This window comes from Vipera ursinii, assembly GCF_947247035.1.
Source record: "Vipera ursinii genome assembly, chromosome: 5".
In the NCBI taxonomy this organism is placed as follows: Eukaryota; Metazoa; Chordata; class Lepidosauria; order Squamata; family Viperidae; genus Vipera; species Vipera ursinii.
Genome location: NC_139518.1, coordinates 43914231 through 43937232, shown reverse-complemented (window position 1 = coordinate 43937232; position 23002 = coordinate 43914231). Strand labels below are relative to the sequence as shown.

At 37.7% G+C, this 23002-nt stretch overlaps 1 protein-coding gene across 1 annotated transcript in view; it reads right to left on the bottom strand.

The window, feature by feature from the left end:
* ENTPD1 (ectonucleoside triphosphate diphosphohydrolase 1) overlaps nt 1-21915 on the bottom strand; it is a 40875-nt gene extending 18960 nt beyond the window's left edge. Inside the window, exon 1 of the mRNA XM_083363206.1 lies at nt 21845-21915. The gene's annotated coding sequence lies outside the window, so the exon portion shown is untranslated. The remainder of the gene's footprint in view (nt 1-21844) is intronic.
* Nucleotides 21916-23002: the final 1087 nt, after the last annotated feature.

The following is a 23002-nucleotide window of genomic DNA, read 5'->3' as shown; positions in this document are numbered from 1 at the left end:
GAAGAGTTCACACAGCCCGGAAATGAGCACACAGAAGCTTTGTGTTTACCAAGGAACTCCAGCTTTTATTTGTGTTGGCAGTAGGTTGATGGCTTATTTCTGGCAAAATGTCATCCGGGGGGTTACAGACAGGAATTCTTTGTGAGCCAGGGTAACTAAGCCTGACAATGCACCCATTCACCACATCAACACCAAGCACATTCCTTCCATCTGGAGACACTCCCACTGTGTTAGGGCAAATAGTGACTTCCATGTGCATCATTTAAGTCATTCTTACACAAAACACAATGCTAGCAGCTTTGGAATAGCCTTCAGAGATTCTGGCTCTTTCAAAACTTTCTGTCTTCTCTGTTTTATGAAATAAGTAATCCACTTATGAAAATGAAGTGGTTAACCCACGTAACATAAATCCATTAAATTCACCACCACTACTGGTAAGTGGAGCTAATTGATGTTTAATGTGGTCTGTTTGTTTATGATTTTGTCCAACCTACAAACCATCCCATCTATTTATTCTTCATAAATTTGGAAATATTCTCCAAAGCACCTGAAAGCAGGACAAGAAGCAACGGATGGAAACTAGTCAAGGAGAGAAGCAACCTAGAACTAAGGAGAAACTTCCTGACAGTTAGAACAATTAACCAGTGGAACAACCTGCCTCCAGAAGCTCTGAATGCTCCAACACTGGAAGTTTTTAGGAAGAGACTGGACAGCCATTTGTCCAAGATGGTATAGGGTTTCCTGCCTTAGCAGGGGGTTGGACTAGATGACCTCCAAGGTCCCTTCCAACTACTTCTTCTTCTTCTTCTTCTTCTTCTTCTTCCTTCTTCTTCTTCTTCTTCTTCTTCTTCTTCTTCTTCTTCTTCTTCTTATTATTATTATTATTATTATTATTATTATTATTATTATTATTATAACATTGCCTGAGACATTCTGTTGAACTAATATATTTACAATAACAAAATATATAAACTACAAATATTCTCTTTTATTAAACTACTTATAGCCCTTACTCCACTTGTTTTAGTAGAAGCCCTTATTCTCCAGCTAATTCCTGGTTTCTATTTCTACGTTCTTAAAGAACTGAAACTGAACTGAAACAGGAACCAAGATTCTCAGTCCAGACACAACTGTATGTGAACATACCTCAGCTGCACTTCCCTCCCATGATCTTGAGGAAAGACACTGATTTGGAAAGACGAGAGGAAAAAGACCAAGGATTTAAACTAGTATAAAGAATAGCATTTATAAAGGTCTAAATTGCTGTTGATTGCAGATATACAGACAACTTCTTCCTTCGCTGCAATAAATGCTATAAAATAGAACAAACACTTTAAAATAAAATTTATCTAGCCATGCTGAATCTTTGAAGGTACTTCTGTTACTGAATGCAAAGTGGAATTTTTAAACAACAGATATTTGCATGAAGTCTTGGTAGCAAGATTTATCTACTCCTATTTCCAACATTGCAGGAGATGAACCTACACTCTGACTCTGAAGTTTAAAAAAGGCTACAGATAGTCTTGAAACCCTGTTGGCTATGTTTCGTGGTTTATGCCACCAAAACCTTGTTCCAATATCAAACTCAAATTTTTATTCAAATGGATCAGTTAGCCTAGAAATGAAGTAGCTAATTCAGCAAGAGTAGAAGAATCTTCCATATCTACCCCGTTCCAGGATCTGACAAAAACCGCTGTTGCAGCAACAGTCTTCCTATGCCTAGCCCCTGCCTCTTTGCCTGATTAGAATCCTGGCAAATTTACTAAGTATCTCACTCAATATGAATAATTCATCTCCCTAAGACTGAAGGATTTGTACCATGGACCAATCATATAAGATTTATAATCAGCCCCAAAACAGAAAGACCATTTTGTTTTTCCTTAGCCATTAACATTATTATATATCCCACAGAATAGGTACACAGCTTTGGTTTGACCTTTCACTCCATCTCTCTCTCTTCTGTTCTGTGAAACGCCTCCCTTGAAAACATTGCAAAAACTTTTCTTTCCCCTCTTGGAGAAAGCTCCATTCTATATCCAGAAAATCTCTCTCCTAGACAGATTATTGAAATCTTTTTTCATCTAATCTTTGTCTCCCCCTGTGACTCTTAGATGTGTCTGGCTTTTTACCACCAATATAGTAATATTTCTTTTTTGCACAGATCATATAAGCTTCTTCCAAAAATCTTTCAACTGGTTTCAGTTAGTTCATGGGTCACTACGAATTTTTATCTTTATTTATTATTTATTTGTCCCTTTATGTCTCAATTCTTTTATCTAAATACATCCTATCCATTTTTTGCTCCTGAAATTCTAGCTTCCAATCTTCAAAGATCTATAGACTGAAGCAAACCTATCCTTTTCCCCTGGTTTTCTAGTATACTTAGAATTGCCTCAGCATATGTGAATGATACCGCTTGTTTTATGATTCAATTTTCCTGTTTTAAAAAGCTCACTCTGAAGCTTTTATCTTAACCTCCAGAGCAATAGTATATACCTTGTGTTCCTCAACCTTTAACTTCAGAGCATTTCTGACAGATTACAACATTCTGGTAGATAAGAAAAAGAACAGGAAAATAATTAAGTGTACAGGTTATACTTAATATAGTTATAACATTAACTATATTAACTACCCAGTTTTTCACTTAGATCCAGTCAGTTCTAAAGTATGGCCCCAACATATCACTCAAAGGTTCGCTCTTGGCCTGAAAAAAGTTAGAAATTGCTTCTGACTGAGTCTAAGTTCATACAATGAAGCAACCATATACTGCTTTCTTCTCTGACCCTTCACCTACTTCGTTGTCTCCCCTGCTGCGCATCGTATTGCATGCAAACAAATTAATATTCTTTGTAACTCTTTTAAATTAATAGGGAAATCCTTAATTTATTAGATACCCAATGCAAAAGAAATGGTACAAAACTCCCCAAAGCCTTCTTTGATAATGTATTGGAAGTTTATGAAAAACGTATTTTAAAAAAATGAAGTTATATGGCAGCAAAATACTTACAACTGAGGAAACATCAGGATCCCATGTACAGAAAAATCTAATTTGGTGTGGCCCATATAATTCTGTTCAATATAATACCATATAACTCTGTGTGTCTGTATGGACAGTTATCAAGTGTTAACTTTTACAGCTTGTAAGGCATGTTTTCCAGGCTTGAAGGATGGCATCTACCTATCCCTTCAGGTCTAGCAGGCAGGAGCATGTTACAGGTCCCACCTGCTAAGGAATTCTATCTGATGCTGATGCTACTAAAGATATGGGTTTTTTGGCTGGGTTTTTTTGGCTATGGGTCCTACCCTCTGGAACATCATTCTCCCTGAGATGAGGTAGCCCCAACCTTGCTAGCCTTCTAGAAAGCCCTTACAACTTGGAGGTCCAATGGGGACCTGAAGGATGTCTGTACTGTATTTACATGCTGTCATTCTCCTGCAATCCTGATTTTCATATTTTTATTTATTTTTAGTTATAAATGGCAACTATATTTTTATAAAAGGTTTTTTTATTGTTTTAGAAATATTTATCTTTTATGATTTAAACACTTTTAATGCTGTAAACTGCCCAGGGTCACTTCAGAAAGATGGGTGGCAAATAAATTTAATAAATAAAATAAGATAAAATAATAAATAAAAATTTTGTTGTAATTGTTGTTGTTAGCTGTATGCCAGAGTCACATTCAGTGAGATGGGTAGCTATATAAATTTGCTAAATAAATTCCAAACCGAAAGTATCAGTTAACAATAACTATTTCAGACAATTCACCAACGTCACTATCTGCAAGTATTTTTTTTCTGAACAAAAGTACCATCTTCATAGAAAATAGGCCATTGGAATAATTTATTGCAAGCTATTGGATAAAAAGAGGAAAGTCCTGTTCCATCCCACTTGCAATTTGAACTTTTTTCTCCCATCTCTAGATGAGGTTCATTTTGCCTACTCAGGGAGGACATTGGAGTTCTTCAGACTCTAAAGGTTTGTTACAAGGTTTGCAAAGCCAGGTCAAGCCCACATGGACATGTTGAGCCATATTCCATGGGCAACACCCTGATGCACAGAAAACAGGGTATACTTATAATTAAGCAACAAGGACATGCATGATATAAATGTAATTGGTTACAAAGAAATTTTTAAATGGCAACATTTTCAAATGTTGAAAATGGCTAGAATCACTAAGCCATACCTGCTAAATGTCAAACCAGAGGTTCCTTTAGCTCGTTAACCAACTTCCTCTTCAAATCTAACTATAGAAACAATACAGAAACTATCTCATGTACCTATTTGCTTCTAATGAATGCTAAATAATTGCTTAAAATGTAAAATTAATATCCAAATGGAATAAATTATTCCACAAAGTCAAATGGTGGTTTTGGGCATACCTCATGCTAGTTTGCCCGTTGCAAGTATAGGTCCTTGACTTACAACAGTTTGTTTAGTGACTGTTCAAAGTTACAACAACACCGAAAAAATGACTTATGACCGTTTTTCACAGTTATGACCTTTCCAAGCATCCCCATGAGCATGTGATCAAAATTCAGATGTTTGGCAACTGATTCATATTTATGACCATTGCTGTGTCCCAGGGTCATGTGATCACCTTCTGACAGGCAAAGTTAATGGAGAAGCCAGAATCATTTAACAACCAGGTTATTAACTTTTCAACTGCAGTATAAACTTAAAAACTGTGGCAAAACTCACTTAGCAAATGTCTTGCCTAGCAACAGAAATGTTGGGCTCAATTATGGTCATAAGCCGAGGACTACCTGTATCAGCCACCAACCATTTCTGGAGAGCAGTCTTCTATTCATCCCATACCTAACATGAATTTGAACTCTGTCTGTACTTTGCTGTTCCACATTTTTCAGCTTCTAACAGCCTGGTGTTGAAGTCCAGTTTGCCTAGTATACTTTTATCTATGCAACCCCTTTGATTGGCTACACGCTGGCAGGAATGCCCCCTTACCTATATCTCTTCTATGTATTTGTCTCCTGAGGCTTATAAGTGGTCTCCTAAAGTTTATCATCTACCACGAACTTTCATAGGATCATAAGAAGTTACTTTAGGCTGCTTATTATGAATATTCTCTTTGTGTACCATCTTGCTTATATTTTATTCCAAGCAATAAAGAACAAAGAATACCCCAACATAGCAGCTCAGGAGTGGAAAGGAAAATAAATCTTGGGAACATGTTGCCAAATTCATGAAGTTGGAAGATTTTCCTTCTTTTTTTAATGAGTCCTTATATAAAGCTTCAATTTTTGTGCATGTACAACAGGTGGACTGATAACATTTTGAACCAGAGATCAGAAGCTTACCAATTTTGAGCAACATTTTCAGCTATAGTGAAATTACTATTACTTGATTGAGGGGTCTTTGGTGCTCTCTGAGCTTGCTTGTTTTCTTGCAGACATTTCATTACCCTAACTAGGTAAGATCATCAGTGCTAGTAAGGAGTGCTGCTTGATATCAGTTTACATTCTGGTGTCTTGCCTGTCTGTGTGGGTGGGGGCGGTCTTAGGGATTCTTTGGTTGGGCTGTTTACTAATGGCTCTTTGGCAGTTTCTTGATTGGGGTATTGCTTACTTGATTGATGGTCTGAAGTTGACCTTAGAGTTAATCTATGCTGAAGAGACAGCGGGTCGAATCCTGAGGGCCACGTAACAGAGTGAGCGCCTGTTACTTGTCCCAGCTTCTGCCAACCCAACAGTTCGAAAGCACGTAAAAATGCAAATAGAAAAATAGGGACCACTGCAGTGGGAAGGTAACAACATTCCATGCGCCTTTGGCATCTAGTCATGCAGGCCACATGACCACAGAGATGTCCTCGGACAAGCACTGGCTCTTCGGCTTTGAAATGGAGATGAGCACCGGCCCCTAGAGTTGGAAACGACTAGCACCCATGTGTGGGGGAAACTTTACCTTTACTTTTTATGCTGATCTGAGTGCTGATTACTGGTGGAGAGGTGCTGGAGTTTTTTGCTCCTTTGGGCTGGTTGGTTGTCTCTTTTGCAGTGTCTACAGAAGTTGTTAATGTCTATGTGTCTATTGATGGCTGATTTTGTCAGAGTGCCAGGCTTCTAGAAATTTCCTGGCATTTTTGGATTTGGCCTGGTCTAGGATTGTTACATTTTCCCAGTTGAAACTATGGTTAAATCTGTCTGTATGTTGTGAAATTAAAGTATTTTCGCCATGCCTTTTGACTTCCAGTTGCTGTTCATGGATGCGTTCTACCAGTTTTCTGCCTTTTTGTCCTACATAGTGGTTGTTGCAGTTCTTACACTGTATGATGTAGATGAGTCTTGTTTTTGGGAGGGGGGGGTTGCTATGTCTTTTGGTTTGATTAGGATGTTTTGAAGGGCTTTAGTTGACTTGTGTACTATACTGATTCCATGTGGTTGTAGTAGTCCATTTGTGGTTTCTGATATATTTTTGATGTATGGCATTGTAATTTTATTTTAGACAACACTTTCACCATAATAAAAATGACCAATTGAGTTCACCCACAGAACCATCAACAACATTTTTAAAAGAATCCATTTTACTAGAGAAGAAGGAAACAACAACTCGCTACCCTTCCAGCGCATCCTGATCAGCAGAGACTACAATGGCAAACTAGAAACGCAAGTCTACAGAAAAACCACCCATACTAACCAAATTTTGGTGCTCTACTACCAAAGCAACAAACCAACCTCTCACAAGAGAAGCTGGGTTGGGATATTTAAATGAGCCCAAACACACTATAGTAACCCAGAACAGCAGAAAAAGGAAATAGAGCTTCTATTCAAAACATTCCAACAAAATGGATACCCACGCAACTTCATCAAAAAGTCTTTGACCACTCAACTAAATACAGTACAACCAAAACAAACCTTAAAAAGAATTACACAAAGAGTTCTCAACTGCAGACTATTCTGGAGAAAACAGATTATCTTGATCTATTACAAATAATTTTCAGTATAGTTACAGGATGGATACTGCTTTGGCCAATCTGGTGAATGAACTAGGAACTGACCAACCTCTGGAGTAATCTATTTTAAACTACATTTAACAAATATGAATTAATAAATGGTCAGGCTTGCACTGGGGATCACAAGTTTCACTGATTTGTGAGTGTCTGTGCCTCTTGGTGACTACGTGGACAAGTCATGCAGTTTTGCTAATAACATTTTTCAGAAGTTATTTGTTATTGCCTTCATCACTGATTTAGGAGATAAGCACTGAAGGGATAAATAGTGCAGCATATTGATATGTACTGTGAATGATAACAACACAGTAAAGAACTATTTGTCCACTTGTAGCAACAGTACTATGAAATCTTAATTTAATGGACAATTGAGGGGATAAGTATTGCCTGTAACTCAAATTCTGAAGGAATTGAGCATGGTTCCCCCAAAACTGACTACAAGCACATACTAGGGGCTACCCTGTTACTGCCAGGCTTAGAGATTCCTGAAGGACCCTTTTTTCCCCTCCAACTGCTCTGGGTCAGCAAGGAAGCTTGATCAGGGCAGGACCCAGAATGAGAAAAAGAAATGACCGTTGCTGCCCCAAAACATATCTGCCTGCATATCCCCTCCTCTTTCCGACATCTTCAGCTGCTGCCTGCTTGCCTGCCTTCTCAATCTTCCCAGCACTCTTCCGTGAGTCATTACCCACCAACCCATTATGCTACTTATCCATCTCCCTGATCTCCCTGATGCCTTCCCTCCATCTGGAATTGAAACATAAAGTGTGCCCAGAAGCACGTTCATTTTAGGAGAAGCAGCAACCACTATCCAAACTGCCCAAATAATGGACAGGTCTGTTATTTTACATTGCTGAATGGAAGCAACTTGTGCCTGTTCAAATTTGTATTCAAAATCTATTAAACCAAAGTCTGTTTACCTAGGGTTATTATATACTATAAAATGCAGTGGTTGAATATGCTTGCTGTTCCTTCAGGTGTTGAAATTGAAAAAATACATAATCAAATACTATATTGCATGACAGAAAGCCATGCATACTCCAATGTACCATTCTATATACTAAATTGGTTTTATGACCTAAACGCTGTGAAAAATCATGGGTGGACAAAAATATGTTTATCTTCTGAAGACCATTATTTTTCAAATTGAGAATAATATTTAGATTCTTTCCTGGCTGCCACAGCTTCATGAATTTTATCTCATTGTGTTTGCTTCCCTGGAAAATCATAAACTAGCCATAAATTAGCTGTGCTATAGTTGTCTATTAGGGTAATTCTTCCTCAGCATTTTGTTACAGGACAGTACACTGTGGAAGTTTCTATATTTAAATAAAATATAAAGAAAAATAATCAGATTTCAGTATATTCTCAACTGTTCTGTAATGAGCCTGGCAATCAATCACAGCCTGTACAGCCTGTTAGAATAGGGCATTTTTAATCACCCAGCATAATTCTCTGCTTTGATTATATAACAGTAGAAAGCTCGTAATACTCCCTTTTTTGGACTTTTCCACACTAGACCAATAAGGTAACATTCTAGTCTCTGTAAGGATTCCAAGCTGATTCATGTGGGCAGTCAATCCCCAAAACAGAAACCATGAAATCCTTGCCTTCAGCAATGTTCCAGAGCTGAATAATAATGGCCAGCTCACGTTCTGATTTTCAGTGAAACACAGGAGTACGTCAGCTTTTCCAAACCTCCTGCCTTCCTTGTAGATTAGAACTAAAACTTACAGAGCACCCCTGGCACCCCTGAACACTCATCATTTTAGAAATATTTGGAACATATATTGCAATGTAGCAGGCAGTGCCCAATATCACCATTTCATTGGGCTGTGTGTGCACAGGGAGACATCACAATTGTTCACTTTTATAACTATTGTCCTCTACTTACTACATTGTCTACTGCAGCTCTGGAAACAAGGCAAACTAAATCCAAACAATAATCCTTGCTTCATCTTCCATCCTCTCATTTTAGTGTCTTCTGGAGGGTGAATATACCCCCTTGCCCGCCACCATCTCGCAAGTCCTTCACTCCTTTAATTTCATTCCCCATGCATAGATCTTACTCCAAGATTCCTCATGACATTGTACCTGTGGAAATGAAACCAAGCGCTATGACAAGAATGAGAGCCCTAACATATAACACTTTCCACATCAGTGGACAAACATCTCCTGAAATTATTATCTGAGTCATTATCCTACACTCTTTCTGCTACTGTTTTTCCTATATCAATCTATTTTAATGCTTGGCAGTAAATCATAAAGTTGTTAATATGGGAAGTTTACATAGTTTTACACCAGTTTTTCCCCTTTTTCCTGAAGTTGCTTTTGTCACTATGATCATATTGACAGAGGGGAAAAAACCCTGCCAGATTAGATAGTTTTCCAAGAGATAATACTGTAATACTGCATTGAAGGTAAAGGTAAAGGTTCCCCCGCACATGTGTGCTAGTCGTTTCCAACTCTAGGGGCCAGTGCTCATCTCTGTTTCAAAGCCGAAGAGCCAGAGCTTGTCCGAGGACGTCTCCGTGGTCATGTGGCCGGCATGACTAGATGCCAAAGGCACACGGAACGCTGTTACCTTCCCACCGTAGTGGTCCCTATTTTTCTACTTGCATTTTTACATGCTTTCGAACTGCGAGGTTGGCAGAAGCTGGGACGAGTAACAGGCGCTCACTCTGTTATGCGGCCCTCGGGATTCAACCCGCCAAACTGCCGACCTTCTGATCGACAAGCTCAGCGTCCTAACCCACTGAGCCAGCCAGGATCAAATAAAGCAAATGGGGAATAGTCCTGGGAGAGTTTCTGAAAGCCACATTATATTAAAAATATATTTAACAGAGAAATACTGCCACTCCTCGAGGAAGGTCAGTACTATAGCACACTATGAAGGGAGAATATCCTTTCCCTCTATTTCAATTATTTCAACATGTTTGCAAAAGGATGAGCATCATACCTTGGCACAGCATGCTTGGTATTAATCAGTGGAACAACCTGCCTCCAGAAGTTGTGAATGCTCCAACACTGGAAGTTTTTAAGAAGAAACTGGACAACCATTTGTCCAAAATGGTATAGGGCAGGGATTTCAAACTCGCCGCGTCACGTGACGTGTTGCAACGTGTCACAACTTTTTCCCCCTTGCCGGAGCTGGGGTGGGTGCGGCTTCTGTGTGACGCATCCAGCCTGCGAGCCGGTAGTTTGACACCCCTGGTATAGGGTTTTCTGCCTGAGCAGGGGGTTGGACTAGAAAACCTCAAAGGTCCTTTCCAACTCTACTATTATTTATTTATTTATTTATTTATTTATTTATTTATTTAATTATATTTTTATACCGCCCTTCTCCCGAAGGACTCAGGGCGGTGTACAGGGCAATAAATACAAAAACAGGATACTTTGCAATCTGCTATGGTAGTTTAAAATTGCTATAAGTACTGTAATCCATTTAGCATGAAGATTGGCCTTCTTGACAAGCTAGCTTTAGCCAAAGCAAATTAACCTGAACATCAGTGCAAAAGGCATTTCTGGGTCTGCCAAGAATAGATGAATCAATTTATCTTTTTACTGGGCTTCATGCAAGATTTAAAGGGCCATGAACATTTTTTTAACTTTTTTTAAATGAGCCATGCATTGCCTTTTCCTACAAGAAATATTTTTTTTAAATTGATTTCTTCAAGAAAGTGCTCTTGGGTCTTCTTTAAGACAGGAATGTTATTTCTAAATCAGGCACGCATATGCTGACCAAGCACCCTTTAACTTAATAGGGGCATGAGGGAGATTAAGATGCTGCCTACGTAGCAAGCTTATGTAATTGCATTTATGTCTGGTGAGAAAATGGGATTTGCTATAATCAGCTGCAGCTGTTGAACCTCTAGAGTACAAAAGGTTGGAAATAATCAGCATGTCTGCACTAGACGGTGATCTCCGTTTACTCTCTTCCATTCATGCAACCTCCAACTGTCTCCATATAATGTCCTTTAACAATGTGTTGGTTCTTATTAATATACAGTATTGAAATTTCAATATACAGTACTATATTTTAATTTAGAAGCTTTGGGTTTAGCTTTTAGTTTAGCTGCCAGAAAACCTAGGGAATGCAAAGGAAACTTAGGGTAGAATCAGTAAATAGGAAATAATCAAATTAGTTCATGATGTTAAATTGGGTTAAGTTTAAAAAACATTTGAAAGTTTATTACTGGAAAGACCTGTTTTAAATGAAAGGACAATGCTGGTAAAAACAAATGTGAACAATCATAGAATTTCAAATTATTTTTAGAATAAAAAAAATAATTTCACCCAGATCTATGGGATGTAAAAGATAAATACTGTAAATATTTTCTGTAATCCAAAGCACAAGCAGTAATAAATAACAGATAACTTTTTTTCTTCCCAATGAGGATTTAATTATGTTGCATCAATTGGTCCACACACTTTTGATCATCTGCACCAACTTAGCCACACACCTGTTATCCTGATGATATCACAAGTTTCTACAGAGATACCTGTTAACATTAAAGGTATGTTTGGACCTGAATTTGGAAAAGTAGGCATGAGCTATTTCACTATATCTATTAGGAGCTCTTTAAGGAGTCAGATTTTTTTTCCCTGGGCTTGCATAATAGCCACATAAGATCATAAAACTATGCATTTCAATTCAGAAATTGAATTGAAGAAGCCCTTTTAAGAACCCACCAAGAGGTTTGGCAAGGTGCACACCCAGATCCATTGCACTTTTGCCCATTATGGATACAAATACTGCACACATGTTCAACTCCATGCGCATGAAAATCCTATTGTATGAATTGGGGAGGTGGCAGCCTGTTTTTCTGATATTTTCTCTATTTGTAAATTTATGGCCACCTTCTTTCCTGAAGTTTGAGAAATCCATAATATCTATGCAATCAAGTAAGCTTCTCAGTTTAAGAAGCTGTTACATTTAGGTAGCAAAAATTCAGATGGACATCAGTGTGCGATTAGAATTTTTGTAACTAGGTGGTCATTTGAATTCAGCAGCCATAATCTGATACTGTAGTTCTATTCTCAATTACACAGAACCACTTCCTTCCAGAACAGCAAACTGGGTCATTATACATGCCTTCACTCTCTGCTAAGACAACAAGCATGGTTGATATGTGCTGAATGGCACTGCCCCTAACAACTTTAAGAAGGGTACCTCCCCATATATACCGTATTTGAGTGTGTCAAGGCTTCCTGCTACTTTTACATCCTCAATTTAATCTTGTCTATTAGTATCAAATTAAGATACCTGACCCTCATGTATCTTTCTTCACTTCTCAAAGATGAAAACTTGTCAGTGAGACAAATCAGGAACATCCTAGGAGGCCCATGCTTAGCAGAATTTGCCTCTCAGTAAATGTTAGAGAAATTGAACTCTTACTTCATTCATCACTCTGATCTTATGCCTCTTTGAAAGACATGCAGTTTGCTTTGGGAAGGCATCATCCACATCATCTCTTTGGCTGAGAGAGCAATTCTAACTGCCAAAAACATATTGCTTCTATTTGCTTTTATACTTATTTTAACACAGTTGATCTTGCCAATTCACTCTTTAGAATTTCTGAGTGGAACTGATTTTTTTAAAAAACATACACATTGCAAATCCTCTTTTCTATTGCTTTTGTTCCTTTTTAACAAATAATATATTTCAATTGCTCTATTCTGACATAGGAATCATCCCATCAAGATACATATTAAAACATATTTGCCTTTCCGTTCTAATAGCTTGAGCTAATCTCATTTATTTCTCATATTTTGAAAATTAGTCAAGGACAGCCAGGAATATTTTTTTTAATTAATCCTTGCTAGGTGCAACTCATTTTCATATCATTAGGATACCCCAGAACTTATTTCCAACAAACAAATCTCTCAATGCTGTCCAAATAGTCCATATCATTTATATTGTCTGTCTATTTCCATTTCCAGTCTTTTTTATAGACTGGAAGTATAGATGAGCGCATCACTTGAGCTGCTATGGTCATGAGCTTCCTTTCTAAATCTGCACAGTTTGTAGCGATATATTTATATATTTATATTTATAGCACAAAAGAATAACTGTCAAATAAGTTAAGAAGTTGTTTTGTCACATCCCTAATCCTTGCTCTGGACAGATAACATCCTTTCTAATTTAATTAACCAGATTAATTAAATTAAATTAAATTAACCAAAGGAGAGAGTGGCTGCTAGATGACTTCAAGAAGACAAGTTATTATGAATGAAGCCAGCTTGCTAAATTACCAACAACTAATTTCAGATTTATACTCCACATACCCCCAAATGAGAACTATCTGTCCTCTACAGCCTCAGAATCTGATTGAACCCAGCTCTTCCTTCTGCTGGATATGAAAAAGGCATAGGTAGTCCCCAGCTTACAACTACAATTGAGCCTGTAATTTTGGTTGTAAGTCAGGTCACCACATGACTGTACTCAATTTCATGACTTTTTTTACAATGGTCATTAAGCAAATCACCATAACTCTTAAGTGAATCATGTGGTCATTAAGTGAGACACATGGTTGTAAGTCCAAATCTAGCATATCCAATGAGCATTTTTTGCTGGAAAGTGGCAAAAAAGTCACAAAATGTGATCTTGTCACCATAGTATGCTGTAACTGGTTCTAAATGCAAAGCAATTGCCAGGCACCCGAAATGCAATTATGTGACCACGGGTGGTGGTGGTGGTGGTGGTGGTGGGTGGCGGTGGGTTGTGGGTGGTGAGGAAGTCATAACTTTGAAGACAAGTCATAAGTAACTTTTTCAAGTCTGTCATAACTTGGAATGGTCATTAAGCAAGGGTTTGTAAGTCAAGGACTACCTGTAGAGCTGTTTAAAAACAAAGTGTTCAAGTCCCCGTGGGTAAGGTCAAGGGAGCAAGAACTACGCTTTTCAATAAGGCAATTGTAACATCAATCAGACATAAATAAAGCATCTTGGAAATGGTAATAAGAATTTCCAGCCTTATTTATACTCAGTTACCTAAGTCAGAATCTCTAAGCAATTTGAAATGATTCTTCCCAGATCTCTATCCAACTGAACTAAGTTGCCTTTGAGGTAAGCTGACAACTGACTCACTATCTTTTAATTCTTTATGTCTGTATTTTCTTTCATTGTTTTTTTAGTCTCCCTAGAAACTCACACAGAAACTCCAGAAATCCATATTGACAGACTGGCAAAGAATGAGTTTTTCTCTCTCTATAATAGTTTTGAGAAACTATGTGGAGTTCCCAAGATGCTGAGAATATCAGGGAATTATAACACAGAATCATATAGCTTTAAGTAATTGCTGTTTTTGAAGAAATAGTGCAAAATCCCAGCCTGATGTTTTATCTAAGTTTTTATTATCTGTGTGTAGTGAGCTAAATCTAACTGTATCTTGCTCTCTATACAAGTCAGAGAATTGGGTGTAAATATAGCTTTTATATATTCTTCAGACTGCATTCATAAGATATAAAATCTTGTATAGAATCTTTTGGTGAACTATAGTTGCAATGAGCATAGAGGATGGTCTTGAAGGACAGAGGGAATATTTGTTACTAAGGCAACAAACAGATAAATGAGTCTTGATTCCAAGGCAAGAAAATGGTTTATAAAAATGCCTCAGTCAGTCCTTCCCCTTAAACCAGGGGTCTTCAAACTTGGCCCTTTTATGACTTGTGGACTTCAAATCCCAGAATTCCTCAGCCAGGCACGCTGGCTGAGGAATTCTGGGAGTTGAAGTCCACAAGTCATAAAAGGGCCAAGTTTGAAGACCCCTGCCTTAATTCATATGAAGGTAAAAGAGGGAGCAAGGGAAGCACATTCAGATTTGTTATAATTGTTTTAAGTAGCTTTAGGCCTGCATGGTTTTGGTTTCTTAGTTTGATCTACTTTATAGGGCTGACAGTAATGTTGGTAATTCTTTTCCCAGTCCCTCCATGGAAATGTTTAAAAAAAGGGCTCTCTTTATAGCACACCATTGCCACACTATCGTCCTGTAGTCTGAACTATTGGGCTTTCTTTTAGATATTTTTGCTTTGAAGAAGTTGCCTGTTGACATATATAATGAGGCATGCAGTTCTGTACACACATTTTACATATCAGAGTTAGGAGGGATGCCAAATAAAATATCTCTTAGAAGGTACGTAGTGGCAGCAGGAATTATCAAACTAATACCTAAAAGTAGAAGGTGGGATTTGACTGTGAAGACTCAGAGTACTTCTGGGAGAGGAGGTTTGTGTCAGGCTTTTCAGGTAGACCAGGTCAGGGAATAGACAAAACAAAAACTACTGGAATTATACCTTTATTGTTTTAAGGTGAAATAATGGAATCTTCAAAGCCTGTCAGGTTTCTTTCTCCTTCCCTCTTATGCAATCAAGCTTCAGTTTCTTCCTTGTCATCTCTTATCTTTCTGCACTAAGCTGATGTTTTCAATGATGGCTGTTGCATAATATCTTTAAGATTATCTCCATAGTCCTCTACTACAATAGTCGCAAAATGCTGAGCTATTGATGTATATGGTGTTCACAGGATTGATTATTGACTGATTATGTGCCATCATATCAATGTTGGCTCTTAGTGAGCACATAGATAAATCTTTAAATCATTTATCTGAAGTAGGAATAATTTGAACTAGGTCATTTGTGCTTCAAGTGTGAATTCTGAGTTGATTTTTTTGCTGATCCATTTGTTGGCTGTCTATGATATTCTCAGGTTTCTTAATACTAAATTTCAAAAGCAGCATACTCTTTCTATTCTGCTTCTTTAAAGTCTAATTTTCACTTCCATAATGTCACAAGAGTACTATTACTGATGTTTGTAGTTATAGACACATCAGAACATCTGAGTTTCTTTTTCAAGATTTTCAGAGCTATTTCTACTAAGTGGTAATCTGTCATAAACTGCTTCACTGCATGTTCCTTTATGTTGATGTTCACAGGATAAGGAAGCTTATCCTTATAAATTTATCCAATTTATATAGCTCCCCCCATCTCACCAAACAGTGACTGTGGACAGCATACAGCAAACCTAAACAACCCCAAAATACCTTGCACAATCATGAAAAACATGAAAACCATAAAAAGACTTTAAAAACAGAGCAACAACACATAACAACAGATAACAATGGAGCTACCTCACTAGTTCACCCTCCCTCTAGGGCCCCAGGCCTACTGGCATAATCAGGTCTTAAAGCACCTTTGGAAACTCAAAAGAGATGAGGCTGACCTCACCTTGGATGAGAAGATCCCCAGCAGAGGCACCACAGCAGAAAAGGCCTGCTGCTTAGAACCCACCAAATATAGCTCCCTGGCACTCATACCATGCCCTCTCTGCTAGATTTGTGAGATAGGCAAATGAAACCAGAGAGAGGCAGTCCCTCAGATAACCCATTCCTATGCCATGAAGGGCTTTAAAGGTGAACACTAATATACCTTGAATTGGACCTGGAAAAAAACCCCAGTGTAGCTCAAGAAGCAGAGATATGTGTTTTGCCAATGCTCACGCTTTTGCATTTTGCACCAGCCAGATACTCTTCAAGGGCAGCCCCAGAGTACACTGCAATAGTCCAACTAGAAGGTGATCAAGGAAAGAGTGACTATGAGTCCCTTGAATCCAGGAACAGGACTAGGAACATTATCAACAATGTACCTTCCTCATATAATAGCTGCAGTGAACATCAATGCATTTTAGCATCTTCCAGTTTCCAATCAATCCCAGTTCTTTTTAAGATCTGATGCAGATAATCTGACTGTTGTTTGATTTGGCTAGTATATTATTCTATAAAAATACTGTACATGTAACTGTATAATATTTCTGTAGTCAGATAAAGGTAATTAAGGAAATGCTTTGCCAATCATTTAGTATTTGGAATTCAGGTGTGTTTCTCTGTGATAAAGTTTTATGCTCTCTATTAATGTATCAGCCACAAACATGCAATGAAGCATACATTTTTTGAAAAAAATCAACCAGAAATACAACACTCTTAAACTGATACCTGGAATAAATACTGTCTCCCAAATATTTTAGTAGAAAACAGCTTGAAAAACCCTAGGAAAAATGCCACATGGCATATTATTTATTATAGGATATCTGTACTTGCAATATAAGAGACTGTTCTTGTACCTCTTTGTCTGTTATCCAGGATCCTTGCAAGATAGGTCAGAAGTGCAGAATTAAAACAACAACATAGCCTGCCATTATTCCTTTTCAGATTTATTGTAGAAAAGGAAAGAATTCAGACTAAGAGATACTTGGCTGTCAGGGAGGAGGGCCATTTAGCTTGCTCCCACTCACTTCAGGCACACCTGTGTAACTACAATCAGTGTAATTATCCACACAGCCCTTTTAAAAAATCTGCAAAGAAATCCAAGTTAACTTCCCTCCGCAAAGGTAATTAAAAAATAGTGTAGGATAATTAAGGAAATAGCAAAGCATACAATTTGAATAGTAAGTAAAATTCAAAAATATTGGTCTAGCTATCAGTGGTATTTAGTGCTGAGATAAGCTACTTTAGCCAAGTAGGGCTGATTGAGTAACAGCTGGGTCAGTGAGTCAGTCAGGAACTGCCCAAGAGCACTGAGAAACAAGAACAAGAAAAAGGCATTTTGCATATTGTTCACTTGAGTCACTATTCTTTCTCTGATCAATGAATAAGATTGTAGCAAGCATGGAATATGTCAGCATATACTTTCAGTGTGAGAATAGGTACAACAGTTCCTGCCAATAGCCTGGTACATTTTCAAAGAAGAGTAGCTGAGATATAACTAGTCAAGCTAAGAAATCAAACAGCCATCTTGGCTAGCACCAAGGGGATTTTAAGAATGGCAAAAAAAAAGCGCCAAGCTGCCTGCAGTAATATTGCGTAGAAATGAACAGCAAAGAACAGAGCGGGAGGGACTTGCCCCTGCCAGGAGCAAAGCAAGAAGTTGTACAGAGGATAGATACAGTTTGCTTAAAGTGGCATGGCCGTGCTGTGCCTATGTAGTATAGGGTATCCATCACCTTTATATGTTATCTGCTCATGGTTGCCAATATGTAGGCACCAGGCATTCCATCTGTACTGTACTGCTACTATGTAGTAGGGCTAGGGAAATAAGCTGGAGAGGATTTTAATCACAGCAATGCTGCAAGGTAAGCCCTGTTCTTGAAGCTGTGAAGAGGTCATGATCTCATAAAGGCTTAGAATAGTCACTCTATGGGTCTTTTCAGGCCATTTGCTTATACAGAAAACCCTTCCAGTTGGGGAACTGTTGCCAAATAATTCATACATCCCTACTATATAATATATACTACTGTTCATGCCAAATTTGTGAAGAATTACAGAGTTTAATTTTTTTGTGAAATAAAATTATGGGGAACATTACAGATCTCATTATCTAACAAGTAATAGAAGACAGATGAATCAAACCAGTTATTCAGCTTTTATGTTTATTTATAAATTACCATGCATATGGTACATTGTATAAGAAAAGAATCCAATTCTAGATAAACCGTAGGTATCATGCTGGTATCTTGTTTTTGATCTCCAGGCCATCTGTCAGGATTCAAGTCTGAATGTAGGGCTTTAAAAACTGGTCTTTCAAAGCACAGGCCAAGTAGACAATAACCCTCCTTCTCCTAGTAGTTTAATACATAAAGTGGGCAAAAGATGTACTACATGACAATAAGCAGATAGAAGCCTAATAATGAATTGGGGCAAATAGTGTTTATCACGTTCCCTTTCTACTCTATAACAATGCAATGGTATGCTTGTTCTTTAAACTAAACCAAGGAGCTGCCATTCATTTTTTCAATTTCACAACTTATATCCATTGACTTGTCCTTTTTTGTTCTTAAGGTATCACTACTATTGACCTGTCAGGATGTCAGTCTATTACTGTTACAGACTGTTATTTGATGTTGTGTGGGCAATTATGATAAGTAAGGTTTTCAATCCAGTTGAAGCAAAACAAGAAGATCCAACTAATTTATGGTATCTTCTACCAAGCCTCACTGGCTTTTCAAACTTCTTACATTACTCCATCATCCATACAATAATTTTTGGAGATAATATACAGCAACACCAGAGAAACAACAATTCTTAAGGTAACTCTGGGAGGACTGTACTCAGTAGAATAAACAGGGGAACCACAAATGCAGCAAGAATGGCTTACCAAATGTTAAAAGTGCAGTGAAATGGATTATTATCTAAGAGCCTTCCATCTGGCATATATGGTTGACATTTATTTGAAAACCATCCAGAATCACTGTAAGATGGACAGTGTAAAAGATAGATAGATAGATAGATAGATAGATAGATAGATAGATAGATAGATAGATAGATAGATAGATGAAAGAAAGAGAAAGAAATAATTTTAATCTAAAACAGAATCATGAGATCTCTAAAATAATCTAACATGAGACAGTGATGTCCATCAATTCAGAAAGCTTTAAAAGGAAATAGGCAAATCCAGGGACAGAGGCTACAATTTAAATATCTATTAGCCACAACCACTGTACATATAAACAAGTAAATTCTCCTTTGAATCAAACTTGATTCCTGGTGATCTCATGGACACATCTATGTAGTTTTCTTGGCAACTGTACAATGTGTTTGATTCTGCCTTCTTTCAGGATATTTTTTCAACTTTTCATTGTAATCTGCAACCCTGGTATTTCCTAGTGATTTCCCTTCCAAGTACTATCTCTGTCTGGCATATTGAGATCAGCCAAAGTTGGCTAGGTCATACTACTTAACCCTATATTAACCCCATAATAATGTGGTATTTATATATCACTGCTGAAGATCACATGTGAGAGGATGTTACTGTGTTCATATCTTACATTTGAGCAACACTCTCCTGGGTTCATCTATAAAAGTGATTTCACATAATTTCTGATTTTTTTCCAGATACAGAGTAGCCTTCGTTAGCTTGCTATCTTTCAGACATGTTGGGGTTTCAGCTTAGTATTCCCAGAGATATAGCCATTGACTGGCTACGAATGAACCCAAAACATCTAGAACAGGGGTGTCAAACTCACATATCATGTGATGTGTCGCAACGTATTTTGACTTTTTTCCCATTGCCAGCAATGGGATGGCCCCGATTTCAGCATGATGCAGTTTGACACCCCTGATCTAGAAGGTATCAGTTTGTGGACAGCTGTTTTAAAGAAAGAGTTGATTTAATTGGTGATATATTGACACCTTAAATGTATTAACATTCTTCCCCTTTGAATTCACATTTCCCAATGAGGTAGTCATACTAAAGCAATGTTTCTCAACCTTAGTATATTTGAGATATATAGATTTCAGCTCTGGGAATTGAAGTCTATATATTGGGAGTTGAGCTGAAGTCAACACATCTTAAAGTCCATATTAGATGCTTATAGAGGTGGGAGTAATGTGGCAATACACTCATTTCACAGGCAACTATAGGTTTGCTTACAGAAAACTTTGAGGGGTTTTTTTCTTTTCTTTTTTTTGCATTTCCTGGCTAAAGGGGAAACAGAAGCCTATAAACTGGGATATCACAAAAAGAAGCTTCCCCCCCCAAAAAAAAGGTAGGTGTACTTGCAACTACAGAGAATCCAGTAACAAGTCTGTGATATATCACCCCATTAGCATCTGCAATGTGCAACAGCATCAAATTGGCGGGGCATGATCAGGCATCTGAAGCCTTTTTTAAATGTGCACTCCATAGATTGTATGCTTATAAAAAAGGGCAAGGCTTCTATCATGTCAATCACTCCTGCCCTTTTTGATGGTATTGACATACTCTCTCCCCCCACAGATATGCCTAGATAATCTTGATCCAATCATGACTTGATGAACAATGCTGTAATCAACCATGCAAGTTATGGTGAATCTTTGTATCCCAGTCACTTAAGTTTCTATGGGAACTTTATGCCTATCAAAGCAGAGTGCTACCATACAGATTGTTGCCTGGGACAAATTCATGCTCTGCATATATGCCCAACAACTTAATTCATGTTTTAACAGTGGCAATATTTTACACCAGCATCTCATTTTCTGCAAAAAATATTACTTTCCCCAACCAGAACTTAGGATAGAAATATTTTGAACATTTTTCTTATACTACTCTTTTATTCACATTACACATATATTCATATCATATACATGATGAGGTTTTCTTATTTGTCCAGAATATCAGCAGTCTAGGATATCAGGCAGAGGTTGTTTCTACCAGAAAGACCAAGACTACACCTGAGACTTCAACACCCAAAGCACGTACTTTAATAGAACCATACTGCCCTCCTTCTCTTATCAGTCCATGTTCATATATATTTCCATTACAACATGTTCAATCCCAGATAACAACATGGCATGACAAACAGTTCTTTGCAGTCATCTTACATGCTCCAAAGATTATTAACAAGGATTTTTAAGCAGAATAGTTCTCCCAATTCTGATGGATGTCACACACACACATTCAAACACATACAATATATTTTCACTGTACCCTTTACATGTGATCCAAACTTAGAGCAGGTATCCATGCTTGTTCCACTGGCTATAATAAGTCTCCTTGACAGCAAATTCATCATCTCAGAAGCAACACACACTAAAGTCCCCATTCAACAAGGACTTTCCTTCCAGTTAGTGAGATTGGAAATACAGTCGGAAGCCGGTAGAAGGAACTCTAAAAAGGTTCGCTCTTGAATAGCAAAACTGAAGAACTGTACACATTTCACATGAATATTCATGAGTTCTTCAACTTTTGTCTGTATTGAGGCTGACATTACAGCTGTTTTCAGCAGCCACAAATTCCTCCAAGAGTTTCTCGCTCCCGCCCCTCCCCAGTTCTTCCTCTGGGTTGAAAGAAAACGGGAGGGGGATTCTGCTTTTGCTGCTTATTCAGAGCAATTTATCTTTTTTCTCTTACCCCTTGGCTCGTCCATCCCCCCTTTGCTCACGCTTGCTACTCTTCCTTCTCCTGCTTCTTTGATCAGCTTCTGCTGCCTCTGAGAGGGGCACATGCAGCAGAGTTATTTAACGGTCCAAGGCTGTGGGAGGGGTTATTCGATGACTCAGAAGGAGAACAGGTCATATTGTTTGCACCACTACCACCCCAGCTGAAGTCTTCCTGCTCTAATTTCTGCATCTCTTGCAGGGAAATTCTTACAAGTTTCATTTTGGATATTTGATGGCCCTTTATCCAAGTATATGCGTTGGCTTTCTTATCCTTCCAACTTTCAAAGTTGTAAACTGAAGTCAGATGTGTATATCTTACTGTATGGTCATTTTTCAGAGGGAACTAGTGCCATTGTTATGTACACAATTACTTACATTCTTTTGAAGTTGCCTGACATACAAGTCATTGGATCCAAAGAGAAGAACTATTTATAGTAGAATATTTCTATGCCCCTCATTCTTGTTACCCTTGGTGATTATAAATGCTAGACAAAAGCTCTTCTTTCCTGCTGCCCCATGGTTTGGGGGTTAGGCTTTCCCTCCCTAGACATGTGCATTTTATTTCCATTTTATTAAATTGGTACATTTCTATAGCTTACATACACCCTTGATTAAAAATAAATGAAATACGATATAAAAGAAATATAAAATATATGATCAGAGAATCTCATGTTTGGCTGAGGAGAAATGATTACATCCCCTCCAGAAGCTCGTTCTTCCTAACAAGCTGACCAGAACTACATCCTTAGCACATTTATTTTATATACACAATGTACTTTTATTTAAATATCTTCTCTTTCCTCTGTATGAGAAGCTTACCAGAATAACAATACAGAGCTATGGAATTTGTGGCTGTAAGTAAGAATGAAATTAGCTTTGCATAATCAGCTTTCTATTTTTTAAATAATAATAGGATCATTTGGATAGAGAGTTTGACAGGCATCAAAAGAAATTGATCTCCTTGATCATCATAGTGCAAACCTCTAATATACATATTTTTGGATAAACTGAGACTTGACATTAAATTTCTTACTCTCTATCTTAGTTTTATTTCTGTAAGTAGAATAATTTATTCAGAGTTCTGAATGGCTGAATATTCCCATCTTTGGTATACATTCTCTGTTTATCT